We start from the raw sequence: 18,454 nt of genomic DNA, 5'->3' as shown, positions 1-18,454 counted from the left end.
TATCTACGAAGCACAATAAAGTGAAGTGCAGTAAAACGAGGTATGCCTGTACATAAAATTAGGGAACAAGCATATTGGCTACAACAAATTTCACTGACAATCCATGGTCCTTTGATTTGCTTTTGGCTTCAAATCCCAACTTTTAGTGGTCTTTTATTGATATAGAAATATTCAGTAATTTGCACAATATTTAAAAAAATATTTTTATCAGTTTCTAAGTTACTGTGTAAGATTTAACTTAATGTACCAGTTAATGGTCTATCAGAAGATTATATTCTTCTGCCTGGAAGTCTTCATTAAAAAAAAGGAGAATTTTTGGGGGGAACTTCCCTGGTGTGCAGTGGTTAAGACTCTGCACTCCCAATGCAGGGGATACAGGATCGATTCCTGGTCAGGGAACTAGATCCCACATGCATGCTGTAACTAAGAGTTTGCATGCCACAATTCTAAGGAGCCCACATGCCGCAACTAAGGAGGCTGCCTGCTGCAACTAAGACCCAGCGTAACAAAAATAAATAAATAAATAAATATTTTTTCAGTACGCGGGTCTCTCGCTGTTGTAACCTCTCCCGTTGCAGAGCACAGGCTTCGGACGCACAGGATCAGTGGCCATGGCTCATGGGCCCAGCCGCTCCGCGACACGTGGGATCCTCCCGGACCGGGGCACGAACCCGCGTCCCCTGCATCGGCAGGCAGACTCTCAACCACTGTGCCACCAGGGAAGCCCCCAAAATAAATATTTTTTAAAAAGGAAAGGGGCTTCCCTGGTGGTGCAGTGGTTAAGAATCTGCCTGCCAGTGTAAGGGACATGGGTTCGAGCACTGGTCTGAGAAGATCCCACATGCCGCGGAGCAACTAAGTCTGTGTGCCACAACTACTGAGCTCTGCGCTCTAGAGCCCATAAGCCACAACTACTGAGCCCACGTGCCACAACTACTGAAGCCCACACATCTAGAACCCGTGCTCTGCAACGAGAAGCCATGACAATGAGAAGCCCGCGCACCACAACGAAGAGTAGCCCCTGCTCACTGCAACTAGAGAAAGTCTGTGCACAGCAACGAAGACCCAACACAGCCAAAAATAAATAAATAAAATAAATTGATTTTAAAAAAGGATATTTTTGATGTTTTATAATACAATAATATCAAAACAAAACTCATTAAAAAAACTTGTTTTATTATGGAAAATTTCAAAAATACAGAAAAATAAAGAGAATAGTATAATTTTAAAAAAAGAGAGAGAACTGACCAACAAAGATGAAAATGCAGCAAATAAATGAAAAGTGATAATGCTGGGAGTGAAACTGGAATAGAGTATAAATGGAGTTACAGAAGAACTAGCTAAATGGGGGAATGTTGACACTGCTGCTGTTCAGGAGACTAGATCTGCAGCCAGAAGAACTCGTTGAAGGGGAACTGATCAACAGAAATGAGGAAAGTGTAATGAAAAGGATGAAGGTGTCCTAGAGGTTGTGATGCTGGCAAAAAAACTTCACATTAAGGGATTCTTGGAGATATTTCATGACATAAAAAGTGGAAAGGATACACAACATTGTAAATCAAATGTACTTGAATAAAATAAATTTTTTAAAAAGTGGAAAGGAAGCCCAGGGATTGAACCCGGGCCCTCGGCAGTGAAAGCATGGAGTCCTAACCACTGGACTGCCAGGGAACTCCCGAGAATTTTTATTCTTAAGAATAAAAATCCCTGGGCTTCCTTGGTGGCGCAGAGGTTAAGAATCTGCCTGCCAATGCAGGGGACAGGGGTTCGAGCCCTGGTCCAGGAAGATCCCACATGCCTCGGAGCAACTAAGCCCGTGCACCGCAACTACTGAGCCTGCGCTCTAGAGCCCACGAGCCACAACTACTGAGCCTGCTCACCTAGACCCCGTGCTCTGCAATAAGAGAAGCCACCGCAATGAGGAGCCTGCGCACCGCAACGAATTGTTGTTGTGAGCAGCAACAAAGACCCAACATAGACAAAAATAATAAATAAATAAATTTTTTAAAAAGTGGAAAGGATACAATGTTGCAAGCTGATCCAAATTTATAAAGGAGTATGACAGTTCACCAAGGCATTGAAAAGATGCTCGCTCTATTATTGTAAATTACACAATGAAAAGAAGAAGCAAGCATTCTTCAGACTACTCTTGGGAAGTTTTTACAAATAAAACACTTTAGGGAATTCCCTGGCGGTCCAGTGGTTAGGACCCTGAGCTTCCTCTGCAGGGGGCACGGTTCAATTCCTGGTCGGGGAATTAAGATCCCGCATGCCACATGGAGTGCCACCCCCCAAAAAAAAGTTTAAAAAAAAACCACTTTAACGCAGACGTAGAGAATGGACTTGAGGACATGGGGAGGGGGAAGGGTAAGCTGGGACCAAGTGAGAGAGTAGCATTGACATATATACACTACCAAATGTAAAATAGCTAGCTAGTGGGGCGCAGCTGCGTAGCACAGGGAGATCAGCTCGGTGCTTTGTGACCACCTAGAGGGGTGGGATAGGGAGGATGGGAGGGAGACGCAAGAGGGAGGGGATATGGGGATGTATGTATATGTATAGCTGATTCACTTTGCTATACAGCAGAAAGTAACACACCATTGTAAAGCAATTATACTCCAATAAAGATGTTAACAAAAAACCCCACGTTAATGCTCAAGTTTTCTAATAAGCTATAGAATACAAAATAAATATCATTTTTCGTATTGTTTTAATTTCCCAATACACTTTTTTTTTTTTTGGTGTGGGGAGAATTAGCTCACCTTTTAAATGAGAGTGTGAGAAGGAAAGAGTAAACATGTTAACTTTAGTGGCAAGAATGCTGCTCTAAGGATTATGAAAGACAAGTTGGCTTTTATCCCATTTGATGCCAATATATGTGTATACAAGTCATAATCCACAAGGAGTGTTTAAGGGCAAAAATGTAGCTTCTTAGTATACAAAAGCTAATGAGCATTTGAAAAATATTTGCACTTGAAAATTAAATAAAACCTTAGTAACAGGGCTGTGTGCGAGTCTGGTGATATCTGCTCAAGAAGGGCCCTATGCTGGCGCCAGAGGAACATTGCTTGTCTAGGTGTTTTTATACTGCAGAGCTGGTTGGAAGACAGGTTACAACTGGAAAAGCCAAAGAAAAGCTTCCATTAACTTCATCTTATTTTAGGGTTCTGGCTCTTGGAACTCTTCAGCTTCCATCTAAGAATGTTGGTCTGTGTATTCCAAAAGGAGATTATTTTTCTTGGTTGAGCTTTTCTTTTTCTTTTGATTTTATCTCCACCACTCTACAAGCTCTTTCAGCCCACCACTTTTTCCAGAAATGCTGGAAGAGGACCATCACAATTACTATTCTGACCATCAGTGCACAAGCTGAGCCGATGGCCAGAGCAAGGAAGTAGATCTCAGAGACACGTACAGTGTGCACGATGCTGAGCCAGATCTTCCCTATCAGCACATCAACATCAGATGGGTTCTTCACCCGGCAGGTTTATGTCCCACTGTCATCAAACTGCAGCTTCCAGAGGATGACGGAGACATCATACCGGCTCGGGGTTCCCATCCCAGACCACCTGGTCCTTGAAACGCCCACTCATGGGTTTGAAGGGATCCACATGGTAGTCGAAAACAAACTGCTCAGACATCCCCACCTCCAGGTCACTGTTAGTGCATCAGCCATAGGGGCAAAGCTGGAGAAAGTGCACAGAAGTTAAAGAGAATTAAATTGTTCTGTTCTTGCGTTTAGAGAGTGTACCATAAAGCTCGGGGATTTTTATTCTTTTTTTATTTTATTTTTTTTGCGGTACGTGGGCCTCTCACTGTTGTGGCCTCTCCCGTTGCGGAGCACAGGCTCCAGACGCGCAGGCTCAGTGGCCATGGCTCACGGGCCCAGCCTCTCCGCGGCATGTGAGATACTCCCGGACCAGGGCTCGAACCCCTGTCCCCTGCATCGGCAGGCGGACTCTCAACCACTGCGCCACCAGGGAAGCCCAGGGATTTTTATTCTTAAGAATAAAAATTCAGGGCTTCCCTGGTGGCGCAGTGGTTGCGAGTCCGCCTGCCGATGCAGGGGACGCGGGTTCGTGCCCCGGTCTGGGAAGATCCCACATACCGCGGAGTGGCTGGGCCCGTGAGCCATGGCCGCTGAGCCTGCGCGTCCGGAGCCTGTGCTCCGCAACGGGAGAGGCCACAGCAGTGAGAAGCCCGCGTACCGCAAAAAAAAAAAAAAAAAAAAAAAAAAAAAAAAAAGAATAAAAATTCTCGGGAGTTCCCTGGCAGTCCAGTGGTTAGGACTCCATGCTTTCACTGCCGAGGGCCCGGGTTCAATCCCTGGTCTGGGAACTAAGATCCCACAAGCTGTGTGGCGCAGCCAAGGAAAAAAAAATGAATAAAAATTCTCAGGAGTCACATGTAACTAAAGACTCTGAGAATAGAAAATTTGATTAAATCACATAGTAATCAAATACAAAGATTACTACAAAAACAATACAGCTCCAGTCAATCCTTGCCTAAAGTATATTATCAAGCACCTGTGAGCAGCCCTAAATTGTACTGAAAACCACAGTACACTTAGGCCCTAGAGGGAAAGTCAAGAGCAAACCTTGATAATGCTTCCTGTCACTCCTTCACCCTAAGATTTTGAATGTCTGTGCTCTTCACAAATGAGACTTTATAAAAGCTGCTTTTAAATTTCAGACATTGGATCACAGTAAATTCAGTGTGAAATAATCCACTGTGGGATAAAAATTCACAGGGGTGACAAATGGAGTTAAGGATGTCTCTGGTGCCTTCCTTCTGAGAAATACTACACCCACAGAGTTACAGTGGATGGCTAGCACCTCAGAAGTCTACACTTCCTTCAGTATACAAGTGAAACTGCCTCAAGGAAATGGAAGCTCTTTTTCTGAAGTGATTAGTGTTGAGTACCACACCTAAGACTTAAATAACAGGTTCTAACCCTCCAGGTGGAGTGAAGAAAGGCAGTGGCTTAGAGCAGAGACAGAGCCCCAGGGCAGCCCTTTCAGAGTGGTAGCTGAAGATAGTAGGATTTCTGGTTCTCTTTTCCCTTCATCTAAAGCTGCACTGTGTGATAAGGGGGCCATTTAGCCACTTAGGCTTGTTGAACACTGGAAATGTGGCTAGTATGACTGAGGACCTGACTTTTTACTTTGTCAAGTACACAACATAACATTTACCATCTTAACCATTTCTAAGTTCAGTAGTAAGTACATTCGGTATTGTGCAACCAATCTCCATAGTTCATTTTTATCTTGAAAACCTGAAACTCTCTGCTTATTAACAACTTCCCATTTCCTGCCTCCCCCGTGTCTGGCAGCATCACCATTCTAATTTCTGGCTCTATGAATCTGACTACTTTTGATACTTCATGTAAGTGGAATCATACAATACTTGTCTTTTTGTGACTGGCTTATTTCACGTAGCATAAGGTCCTCAAATTCATGTTCCAGAATTTCCTCCCTTTGTAAAAAGGCTGAATAATATTCCCTTGTCTGTCTACACCACATTTTGTTTATTCATTCATCTGGCAATGGACACTTGGGTTGCTTCCAACTTTTGACTATTGTAAATAATGCTGCTATGAACATTGGTGTACAAATATCTCTAGAGACCGTGCCTTCAATTCTTTCGGTTACATATCCAGAAAACAGAACTGCTGGATCATATGGTAATTCTTTTTAAATTTTTGAGGAGTTATCATACTGTTTTCCACAGCAGCTGCACCATTTTACATTCCTATCAGCAGCACACAGAGTTCCAATTTCTCCACATCCTTGCCTTGATGTAAATTTAAAACTCATAATTCAGTTATGGAAAAACTTTTAAGTATGTTTGGACCAACATGGATATAGGAATCTGCTTTTTCAACTGTAAATTTTATGAAATCTAAATATACATTAAGTATTCCTAATAAAAATTAAACTTCCTGACTTAAAAGAATATATGGAGATGTGCTGTAAGTGGAAAACACACACCAGGCTTCAAAGAAGAAAAAAAGAACATAAACTGGCTTATTGATAATGTTATATATTGACTTCATATGAGATGTTAGTTTGGATATGTTGATCCAAATAATACTATTAAAATTAATATTACCTGTGCTTTTACTTTTGTAAATGTGGCTACTAGAAAACATTTAAATTACATTTGCAGCTCACATTATATTTCTATTGGACAGCACTGCTATAGAGGTAGCTACTACCACTCAGATTCTGGAAGACAAGCTCCTTCTGCAGTCCAAATTGTTGTAAGTCAAGCAAGACCTTTTTTTCTTTTTAAAAAAAAATTTATTTATTTATTTATTTATTTTTGGCTGCGCTGGGTTTTCGTTGCTGCACACAGGCTTTCCTTAGTTGCGGCGAGTGGGGGCTACTCTGTTGCGCTGCGCCAGCTTCTCATTGCAGTGGCTTCTCTTCTTGTGGCACATGGGCTTCAGTAGTTGTGGCACACGGGCTCAGTAGTTGTGGCTTGCAGGTTCTAGAGCGCAGGCTCAGTAGTCATGTCGCAGAGGCTTAGTTGCTCCGCCTGCACCAGGGTTCGAACCCGTGTTCCCTGCATTGGTAGGCGGATTCTTAACCACTGCGCCACCAGGGAAGTCCCCAAGCAAGCCCTTTTCAACCTCTCTTCTGCCCTTGTTATCTATATGCATCTTTCTTTTACTACAGGAGGATTACCTGAATGAAAATTTCTATCCACTGTTACTGTGAAAAGCTGGGCTATTATACTTAGTCCCTCAGTGACTATCTGGGATCCAGGCTTGAGTATCCTATTTTCTCTGTTTTGTTGGTGTATCATAGCCTGATGCCTTCCATTACAGTATCAATTAACTCCTGTGCCTGCGTCATGGCTGGGGGCTGTGTGACAACACCACACCACAGAAAGCTCAGGAGATGTGTCCATGTGTTTGCAGAGTCGAAAGAGGCATTTTAATTTCTTCTCCTTCGACTTGACAGTGCTTCCTTGACACAACTTCTCCTCCTGTATCTTTGTGATTCTTACCCACTTACAGCTTATTTCCACTCTGAAAGCAGTCAGGAATCTTACTTTTGTCTATGTGATGACAAAATAGTGGGGCAGGACCTAGACTAGGTGTGGTCACTTTCAGTGACTGTGGCTACAATCCCAGAGGGATTGAGGGGAGGGGAGGCGGGGCTATGGGGCCCCAGGAAGGAACCCTGAAATGTCAGGTAGGGAAGATCCAGAAGCTGGAATTGAGGCAGAAGAGCTGTTGTGACTAGAGCTGTTGCTCTTGACTACACCTCTTTTCATTTCTGTTGCTCATACTGGGGTCACTCTAGATACAATAACCATCACCCCAGTTCAAAGCAAAAATAAGCCTTCTCCCTAAAGGGTAAATTGGGCATAAGCTTTTTTTTTTTTAATGTTTTTAAAAAAATTTATTTGGCTGCATCAGGTCTTAGTTGTGGCACGTGGGCTCTTGTGGCGTGAAGGCTCCAGAGCGCACAGGCTTAGCTGCCTCACAGCTTGTGAGATCTTAGTTCCCCAACCAGGGATCAAACCTGTGTCCCCTGTATTGGAAGGCGGATTCTTTTTTTTTTTTTTGCGGTACGCGGGCCTCTCACTGTTGTGGCCTCTCCCGTTGCGGAGCACAGGCTCCGGACGCGCAGGCTCAGCGGCCATGGCTCACGGACCCAGCCGCTCTGCGGCATGTGGGATCCCCCCGGACCGGGGCACAAACCCGCGTCCCCTGCATCGGCAGGCGGACTCTCAACCACTGCGCCACCAGGGAAGCCCTGGAAGGCAGATTCTTAACCACTGGACCACCAGGGAAGTCCCTGGGCATACGCTTTTTTTAAATAAAATTTTTGTTTTGGAATAATTTTAAGCCTCCAGATTAAGTTGCAAAGATAGTACAGGGAGCTCCTGTATACCCTTTACTTTTTTTCCTGTATTTAATGTCTATATAACCATGGCACATTTGTCAAGACTAAGAAATTCACATTGGTATAATACTCTTAATTAAACTATAGACTTTAGTCTGATTTTACCGTTTATGTCCTTCTACTGTTCTAGAATCCAAACCACAATCCCACATGGCATTTAGCATACAAGCCTTTCACATACCAAGACCTTGCCCCATTTTGTCATTCACATTAATGTTTGTTTTGATTTCTCGTTAGAGTATAGGCTCTAAAGTTTTGTATGGTTATGTATAATTCATAAATGTAAGTTTATTCATACTGGTGATGCCCACCAAAGACTACCGAAACATAGTTATGGTCAAACAATGAAGGGTTAACTGCTATAGTGAGGGAGACCTGACACTATGGGCAACCATGCATCTCAGGAAAGGGGTGTTAAAGAGGGCTTATTATAGTGCTTGGGCTTGTGTTAGGTGATTTGGGGGCAGGCCCAAGGAAACAGGGGTCTGCTCTGGTGCTGTCAGAAAGCGGGGCAATTCAGTGATTCGCTTAATAGTTTTTATCTGGAAAGCAAGAAAAGTGGATCATTAGTGAAGCAATAGTCACTCATGTTAGCTAGGGAAGGGATATTTGGTCATCTTTTTGTGGTTGCAGTGTCCATCTGTTTAGGCACGATTAGTCTTATTTTCTTCACCTTCCATCTCGTCAGAGACCTCATCTGACATCAAAATTCCATGACATCGTTTATGTATATCAGGGCATTCAGGCCAGCTACCAACGGTGGCTCTAGGGGCTCCTAAACTTCTTAGAGCTGAACCTGATCATAATTAAGATGGAAAACAAAAGGAGATTGCTTAGCAGCTTTTGCTACAGGATATGACAACTGTTGGTCCCTGACACTGCTAATTCGACACTGTTCTTGTGCTTAACAAATAACTCGTCGCCAAGGGCTGGAAAGTTCGATCTGTTTTTTTCAGAGCAGAAACACGGCTGGTTTGGATGTAGCAGGAACTCAAATGACACTGAACTGGCGTGCATATTTCTTCCAGAAGTGAAGGTCTTAGTGGTGACATCCTCTGCCCCAGCACTTTGTCTCTGAGGACCAGGCCTGAACCGAAAGCCCTGCGGACCTGAAGCAGGGGTCACCAACCCCCTGGGGCCGCTACCAGTCCCTAGCCTGTTAGGAACCCGGCCACACAGCAGGAGGTGAGCGGCAGGCAACGAAACTTCATCTGCTGCTCCCCATCGCTCACATTACCGCCTGAACCATCGCTGGAATTACTGCCTGAACCATCTCCCCCCACCACTCGCATTACCGCCTGAACCATCGCTGGAATTACTGCCTGAACCATCCCCCCCCACCACTCGCATTACCGCCTGAAACTCCACCCCCCCAAATTGTCTTAAACAGTCCCTGGTGCCAAAAAGGCTGGGGACCACTGGTCTGAAGGAACAACCCGAGGGAGCCAGGCGAGGTCCCGTGACCCTGCGGAGCAGCGACCCAAGACCTGACAGCACAGCCTGCGGCCGCTCCTCAAGTTCTGCCTCTGGAGCCGCCATTATCGGTCTCCGCTGTTCCCGGTTCCCTCCTTCCTTCTCAGCAGGAAATGACTCTCATTTCCTTCTACCACGCTGGTCTTCAATCCACGCGTCCTTTGGGCTCACTGTTTGGGGGACTCTCCCAGTCAGTAACTTTAGAAGCTCAGGCGTGCCTCACAAGCCCTCCCCTCCCCCCGAGCAGGGATCACATAGGTCCCACGCCTCCCTTCCCAGCAGCGCCCGGCTCTGCAAGCCCCGGCCCCGCCCTGCGCCTGGCCGACCAATCCCCGGCTCCGCTCCGGACGCGTCACAATGGCGCCCTCGTGGCCCCGTCCCCAGACGCCCTCCTTGGAGACCCCGTCCCGGCGCGGTCTTTGCGTCCTTCCGGCTCGCTTTCGGAAGTAGGATTGCGCCGCGTCTTCCTGGAGAAGAAGGTGGGGTTTGGCGAGAACCCGGAAGCGGGGCGGGGGCGCGGGTTCCTGGGGCGGTCGTTCCCTGATGCTTGGGCACAGGACCGACAGGGGGCAGAACACGCCGAGAGCCGAAGGGCTTCCGGAGGCGATGCATGCGCACGACGTGCGGGAGTTGTAGACTCCGGCCCGCCGAGACTCACGCCCCTCGTAAGCCTCGCCCAGGGGTTTCCATGGTGATGGTAAACCGGCCTCAACTGCGACTGCAGAGTTCCCCGCGTTTCACCCTCCTCTAGGTTCTCAGAGGGATAGGGACGACCGAGGTGCTGGATGTGGAGAAGAGCGGGAGCATGGAGACTCGGAACCCTAAGTGAAGGGTGGGACGGGGGCGGGACAGAAGGGGACGAGTTTGGGGAAAATCCCTTTTTTAGGGCATGGATGTCGGTGAGTCCTGGACGGGTCCGCATCTTAGGACCTGGGGGTATGAGAGGTCTGCGCCAACATGTAGGGACGCTTTTAAGGGTGTAGACGTGGTTGGAAGAAAGCTCTTTTTACTTTAGTTTTATTTCTTAAGGCAGTACATTCACATATTTAAAGACTCACAAACTTGCTTACTCAGAAAGTTTTCTCCTACCCATTTCCTGTTCCCTGAGGAAATATTTTCAAACCTTTGAATTTTTCTTCTCCAGAAGTTTTATTTCTTCCTTTTTTATCTGCATCTCTTCTCTGTATTTTTCCTTCATCAGCTTCACTAAATTTGAATACTTCAATCTGAAATATTTCCTGATTGATTTCCTTTGCCTCCTGGTCACACTTTGCTGCAGCATGTGTGTAGTCAGCCATTTGCTCTTCTCTTTCTAGTCATACCCTTGACTACATTTTGCACTGGTTCCTTTTTGACATCTCATTTTGGAATGAGCCTGAATTCAGCAGGTTGTGGGAGTGGGTCCAGGGCTTTGTCTCACGCTCTCATATTTTTCTTTATTATAAAGATTTGATTGTAGTTATATTTTCCCACTTTAAAAATATGACATATACGAGATATATTGTAAAACATATCTCGAAGGTGTAAAGAATACTACTCAATCCGGGATCTGTGTATCCACCACTAATCTTAAGAAGTAGTACTCTACCCGGTCCCCTTTCCCATTAGATCTGAACACTGCTCTTAGTGGTCATAAAAGGAGGAATAGTAGGAATGAAGCTGTCCTCACAGTGCTTGTAGTCTGCTACAACTAGCATGTGGGCTAGTTTCAAACAAGGTGTAATTCTCTTAGAACTTGTTTCCTCCTCCCCTGTAAAATGTCATAATCTTAGGCTTAAAGGGAGGCTGTATGTGAAGCTTGGGCAGTTGGTACAGTGATTGCTGACTGGTATTTCTGTATTTGGGAGGGATTTATCAATGGCTTTCTTGACGCTTGATTGAGAGTGTTCCTTTTTCCTAAGATCTGTTACCAGTAAAGCTGCATTCATCTGTGACTGTGGATCTACAGAGTTGGGAGGGAAATTTTATGGGAAGACAAGCTAAGAGATAATAGCCTCTTTTATGTGGAAGCCTTGACCTTTGTGGGGTTTTTTTTTTTGTTGTTGTTGTTGTTGTTGTTAATGTTGGTACCTGGCATATAAGTGAACCAATAAAAGACTCCTGGCTGTAAAAAAGAAAGAAAGAAATAGAACTCCACCTTTTTTCTTATGACCCTTTGTGTGATCCCGATCATCACAGCTCCCCTCATCACTGTCTTGAATTTTATGTTTGTCAATTACTTGCTTTTCTTTATAATTTGACTAAAATTGTATCCCACAGAAAAATGTATTGAAAAGTTTTGCATGTCTTTGGATTCTGTGTATGTTGTTTCCATACTTTATGTTTTCTTCTGTGCCTTTCTTTAGTTAAGACCTTGTCTTAACCTTGTCTGTTGTCTTCACAGGAGTATTCCAAGACCAAGCGTAAAGCTATAGTAATTTTTGCTGTTTTATTTATTTATTTATTTTTATAAATAAATAAATACATTTATTTATTTATTTTCGGCCATGTTGTGTCTTCGTTGCTGCGCGCGGGCTTTCTCTAGTTGCGGCGAGCAGGGGCTACTCTTCGTTGCAGTGCACAGGCTTCCTGGACTAGGGCTCGAACCCATGTCCCCTGCATTGGCAGGTGGATGCTTAACCACTGCGCCACCAGGGAAGTCCCAATTTTTGCTGTTTTATAGTATTCCATTTAGTAAATGGTCAACAACTTATTTCTCCAGTATTCTGTTAAGGGACTTATATGTAGGTTGTTTCCAGTTTTTGGTATTATAAACAGTGGTGCTTTGAATCAGCACATATCTTCTGGGGCACATGTGCCAGACTTACTTTTGGGTCTATACATGTAATGCAATGTCATGTCATTACATGAGGGATATTGCTCTACGGTTCATTTTTTATGTTTTTGGGTTTGGTATAAGGGTGTACCTGACCTCATTAAATGAGTTGGGGCAGTGTTTCCTCCTCTTCCACTTTCTGAAAGTTATTGTTTAAAGTTGGTTTTAATTCTTCTCTAAATATTTGGCATATCTTTTCAGCAAAACCATCTGGTCTAGAGATTTTGGGGAGAGTTTTTAAATTACAAATTCAATTTTTAATTTATTATTTATTTATTTTTAAAAATCTAAGTACAGTCACTATTATATGTTTACAGCTCTTTTTAAATGAATTTATTTATTTGTTTTCGGCTGTGCTGGGTCTTTGTTGCTGCATGTGGGCTTTCTCTAGTTGCGGCGAGCGGGGGCTACTCTTTGTTGTGGTGGGTGGGCTTCTCATCGCGGTGGCTTCTTTTGTTGTGGAGCATGGGCTCTAGGCACGCAGGCTTCAGTAGTTGTGGCACACAGGCTTCAGTAGTTGTGGCGCACGGGCTTAGTTGCTCCGTGGTATGTGGGATCTTCCTGGACCAGGGCTTGAACGCATGTCCCCTGCATTGGCAGGCAGATTCTTAACCACTGCGCCACCAGGGAAGTCTGCAAATTCAATTACTTAATAGTTATAGAGCTGTTCGAATTACCTATTTCATATTGGGGGAGCTGTGGTAGTAGCTTTTTGAGGAATTGATACATTTCATCTAAGTTGCCAAATTTATGTGAGTAGAGTTCTTTATAGTGTTCCCATATTACCCTTTGAGGTTGTTTTGCCAAAATTGGAATATTTTCAGTCATTATTTGTTCGGATACTTTCCAGGCCCACACTCTTTTTTTTTCCCTCCTGGGATCCCATGAGGTGAACGTTAGCTCTTTTGTTATAGTCCCACAGGTTCTGGAGGCGTTGTTCACTTTTGATGCTCTATTTTCTCTCTCATTCAGATTGGATAATTTCTATTGTTCTTTATTCAAGTTCTCTGACACTCCCCCCTCTGTTGCCTCCATTCTGCTTTTGAGCCCATCTAGTGAGTTTTTAATTTTGGTAATTACATTTTTCAGTTCTAGAATTTTTACTTGGTTCTTTAAATCTTCTCTTTCTTTGATGAGTTGTACCTTTTCACTTGTTTCAAACATGTTCATAATTGCTCATTGAAGCATTTTTGTGATGGCTGCTTTAAATTCCTTGTCAGATATTCCAAATATTGGTGTTCATGTCTTCTGGTTTCCTTTTTTTTTTTTTTGGCCACGCCACGTGGCTTGTGGTATCTAGTTCCCTGATCAGGGATCAAACCCGGGCCCCTTGCATTGGGAGTGTGGAGTCTTATCCACTGCACCACCAGGGAAGTCCCTGATGATTTTTTTTGATGCTGGACACTTCCAGCATTTTCATGAGACTCTGGCTCTTACCCAAATCTGCTCTTTTTTGCAGGTTTTCTCTGACACCACACTGGCAAAGGAAAGGGAGATGCTACCTCATTACTGCCAGGTAGGGTGGAAGTTCAGGTTCTCCATTCGGCTTCTGTTGACTGTCTGGGGATGGGCAATGGGAGAGGTGCCTCATTCTAGGGGCCTGGGGCAGCTGTCAGGTTCTCTACTGGACCTTCAATGACAGCAGCTTGGCTGGGAGGGTGAGATGTGTGTGTTGCAGCCTGGTGAGGGGAAGTCTAGGCTTCTTGTTGGGCCTTGGCTGACGTGGGTGAGGGTGGCATCACACTTTTTTTCTGTGGAGCTTGGCTGGAGTAGGGTGGTTATTGTCTAAAAGTTTTGTCTTACAAGGCTGCCCCTTTCCTCATCCTTTGGCTCAGAAGAGCAGGCTTCTCTTAGCACCCATTGACGTTTTCAGACTGCTGGCTTCTCAGTGTAGAATATATGAGGCAAAAAGAAAACCCAGGAGCCCAATGTCATGTCATTTCTTGGGCCCCAAGATCCCTTCTTGGTCTGCTGTTTTTCTCTCCACCTTGTTATGTTTATTTATATAATATTCAGGATGTTTAGCTGTATTTAATGGGAGGAATATGAAGCGCACCTTCTTTATCTTGTCCTGAACTGGAAGCTTTGCCTTCAGTTTTGAAAGGTATTTTTGCTCTCTCTGAAATTAGAGTCTGACAGTTTTTTCTTTCAGGACTTTAAAGATGTCATTCCACAGTCTTCTCTGTTGTACTGTTTCCGGTGAGAAATCTGATGTCATCCTTATATATGTTCTTTATTTAACATGTCTGTTTTTCTGGCTAAGATTTTTTTAAAATCACTTTTTGTTGTTGTTGTTGTTGTTGTTGTTGTTTTTGCAGTACACGGGCCTCTCACTGTTGTGGCCTCTCCCGTTGCGGAGCACAGGCTCCGGATGCGCAGGCTCAGCGGCCGTGGCTCACGGGCCCAGCCGCTCCGCGGCATGTGGGATCTTCCCGGACCAGGGCACGAACCCGTGTCCCCTGCATCGGCAGGCAAACCCTCAACCACTGCGCCACCAGGGAAGCCCAAATCACTTGTTTTGAGCAATTTGATTCTGATGTTATTTGGTGAAGTTTTTTTGCTTTCTTTAGGTTAGGGCTCATTGAGCTTCTTGGAACTGTAGGTTTATAGGTTTTTTTAAGTGTGGAAAGTTTTAGGCCATTGTTTTGTTACCGAACAGAGTTCGTGTGCCTGACGCAGAGTGAGGCCAAACAAATCAAAATGTTGGAGTTTGGATCAGGGAAAGGTTTATTGCAGGACCAAGCAAGGAGAACGGGTGGCTAATGCTCAAAAGCCCTGAACTTCCCCATGGTTTTAGGGGAGACGTTTTTATAGGCAAAATTTGGGTGAGGGTTGCAGGGTGTGTGACTTTCTTCTGATTGGTTGGTGGTGAGGTAGCATAGCTGAAATTCAGTGTTTGTGTGCTGGTACCGAATTGAATCTTGGAGACAGAGTTTTGGGCAAAGTACAAAAGTATAGGTTTATTGCTTTGCCAGGCAAAGGGGGCCACAGCAGGCTAATGCCCTCAAAACTGTGTGTCCAACCCACAGGTGGTAGTGAGGAGTTTTATAGTAATGGTTCACAGAGGAGGGCATGATCAGCTTGTGGACGTTCTTCTCATTGGTTGGTGGTGAGGTAATTGGGAGTCAGCATCATCAAACTTCTGGTTCCAACCGGTCTGGGGTCTACATGCTTGTGGGCAGCATACCGTTAACTTCTTCCACCTGGTGGGGGTTTTGGTATTTGCAAAACAGCTCAAAGATATTGTTACGTGTATCCCTTGATGGGGAACCAGGACCCTGCCCCAGGGCTGCACTGTTGTTTCTTGACTGCTCCTCCCTTGTCTGAATCCCCTCCCTTCCCTGATTAGCAGTTGTTTGAACCTGCCCTTTGGAACTCAGGGAAGGTCATGGAGGCTGAATGAAGCCTATTTCCTACAAATAAGAAATGGGGGACACAGAAAGACTTTTGTGCTTGGGAGCCCCACAGAGTCCTGCTCAGTTACAAAACCAAGATCAGATTCCAGAACCAAGAGATTAGAGTAAAGAACATCATCCACCTGGAGTCTGAAGTTCATCCCCTGCCCCTGCAGCTGCACCATGTGGCTTGTGGTATCTTAGTTTCCCAATCGGGGATTGAATCCATGCCCCCTGCAGTTTAAGCAAGGAGTCCTAACCACTGGACCGCCAGGGAATTCCCCCAGAACCCGTCTTCAGCAAATTAAAATAAGAATCATCTGCAAAACACTTAAAATACAAATTCCTGGGTGTCTCAGTAGGTCAGCAAGAAGCTCAAATGATTCTGCTGCAAATGAAATATTGATTGTAATTTGAGAAATACCAATGAGACTATCAAAAAGACCAATTTAATGAAGAATCAGCAGGCTCCTAGGAGATACATTCTCTCGTTTTAGGACAGATTTTTTTTTTAATTTGGTATGGACCATTTTTAAAGTCTTTATTGAATTTGTTACAATATTGCTTCTGTTTTTTGTTCTGGTTTTTTTGGCCCCAAGGCATATGGGATCCTAGCTCCCTGACCAGGGATTGAACCCGCACTCCCTGTGTTGGAAGCTAAAGTCTTCTACTGGACAGCCAGGGAAGTCCCTAGTACAGATCTTAATATATGAATGGAGATTGGGGTTATCTACCAGGAGTAGAGCCGTACCAGATAGATCTTTAGCTAGTCCTATGTAAAAAAGTGGTTGTTGATCTGGTATAGTTGAGAGGGAAGGCTAGCAATTTCCCCCTTAGAACATTTGGCTTTTGTAGACATTTTGATTGTCATGGCTACAGGCAGTACTATTGGTATTCAGTGGATAGAGCACAAGGTTGCTGCTAAACATACATTGTGCAGGACAGTCCCCCAAACAAAAAAATTATCTGGTCCCAAGTGTCAATTTTGCTGCTGTTGAGAAAGCCTACTCTAAATCCTGTGTTACCTGAAAACTGGGTTCTCCTCTTGGTGGGTGTTGAGCCAAAAGACACAACCAAGCCAAAGATCGGGAGAAGGAAGGATTTATTACTTGCAGCAAGTAAGGAGAACACCGGGGATCTTTCCCAAAGCAGTGTCCCCCTAAACAGCAAAACTGGGAAAGTTTTAAGCTAAGGGTACATGCATATCCTTGAAGGGGCTTGAACAGGTGAATTCAGCATAGAATTGGGGCACAGGGTGAGAAAGTCCAAACTTTAGTTGATTGAAGTTGTGAAGGTCAGAAAAGGTCAACATCATCATCCCTTAGGTTCCAGTTGATCTGGTGGTTGAGCTCTCAAGCACAGTTTAAATTCAACAAAGCAGTTCAAGAAAGTGCCTCAGGCTAATCTTTGTCATTGAAACAGAACTGGGAGTCTTTGCAACTGATTTACTATCTTTGCTATTGTTATCTCTCTTGCCTGATAACAGGTTGTTCTTTTGTTCCCTTAAATCATTATTACTGAGACCTGTTCAAGGGCAAGCATTGTGGCCAGGCTTAGATTCCAAAATGGCTTAGGCCAAAAATGGCTTGTCTTATGACAAGAAAGCCATGCCTAGTTCTTTTTCTCCCAGGATCCCCTACCCAATCTTCTTACACCTGGACTAACAAAAGATCTTGGAATAAAGAGAAGAGTAATTGCTGGCAAGATTTAAGAGACATGGCTAAAGTAGTTCTAACTCATTTTCTTTGGGAGTTGCTACCATTAGCAATACCCACACCACCACCAAAAGAAATACTAAGCTTTGTGGCAAGAGAAGAATTAAGGGAAGAGTATACAGTGGCCCAGGAAAGCCCCAGGAGCTCCCCTTACATCCGTTCTGTGAAGACTGATCCATGTTGATGACTATTTGCATGGTCTTGGAGGTCCTTGTAGAAGGCGACCAGCAAGGAGAGCTTGTATTTGTAAAGCACTTAGGTTTATGAAGCACTTATACATTCCTTAGCTTCTTTTCCTTGGGAGGTAACCAGAGTATATCAGTTTCTTGTGGCTGCTGTAACAAATTACCACACTTGACAATTGAAAACGATAGAAATTTATTCTCTAATAGCACTGGGGGCTAGAAGTCTGAAATCAAGGGTTTGGTGGGGCTTCAATCCCTCTGAAATCTTTAGGGGAGAATCTGTTCCTTGCTTCTTCCAGCTTCTGGTGGCTGTCAGCATGTTTTGGCATGTAGTAGCTGTATCTCTCTCTGCTCTGTCTTCTTATCACCTTTTCTTATGTGTATGTTTCAAAACTCCCTCTACCTTTCTCTCACCGGCAAACACGTGATTGCATTTATGGTCTACTCAGATAATTCAGGATAAGGTTCTCCTCTCCAGATCCTTAACTTAATTAAATCTTTTGCCATGTAAGGTAATATTCATGGGCCCCAGGGATTAGGATGTGAACTTTTCCTTCAGAAGAGTACAATTCAGTCCACTACACAGGGCAACAGTGACCCGCATTTTACATTATTTTACTAGGTCACGTGGCTAATTAATTGTGGAATTTGGCTTTAAGCCCAAATCTTAGTCCCATCTTTTATGACTATACTGTAAATCATAACAAGAAACAAGAGTGAGAAAAATAATAGCTAAGGCACAAAAGGAGAACAGAGGAGAAATAGAGAAGTAGAAAATAAAATTAAATTGCAGACTTGAGATTTTGGACAGTAAGACAAAAGAAATAGTGCTGTGAAAAAAGGCCAGTAGATGAGCCCAGGGGCAGTTGCCATTAATGAATAATTACTGCCCTCTGGAGGTTTTCTTTGTCACCACATCTGTGGGTTAATGTTTCAGGCCGGTAACTATCTACAG

The 18,454-nt window shown here is 44.2% G+C and overlaps 1 pseudogene across 1 annotated transcript; it reads right to left on the bottom strand.

Moving 5' to 3' along the window:
* Nucleotides 1-3,229: 3,229 nt before the first annotated feature.
* Nucleotides 3,230-3,691, bottom strand: LOC307052987 (myelin protein zero-like protein 2; annotated as a pseudogene). Its single transcript has one exon. The product of its transcript is annotated as a myelin protein zero-like protein 2 (transcript).
* Between the last annotated feature and the right edge of the window lie 14,763 nt (nt 3,692-18,454).

Source organism: Hyperoodon ampullatus (genome assembly GCF_949752795.1).
Source record: "Hyperoodon ampullatus genome assembly, chromosome: 1".
NCBI classification, from domain to species: Eukaryota; Metazoa; Chordata; class Mammalia; order Artiodactyla; family Ziphiidae; genus Hyperoodon; species Hyperoodon ampullatus.
The sequence above is the reverse complement of the archived record's forward strand: the minus strand, read 5'-3'. Positions and strand labels throughout refer to the sequence as shown.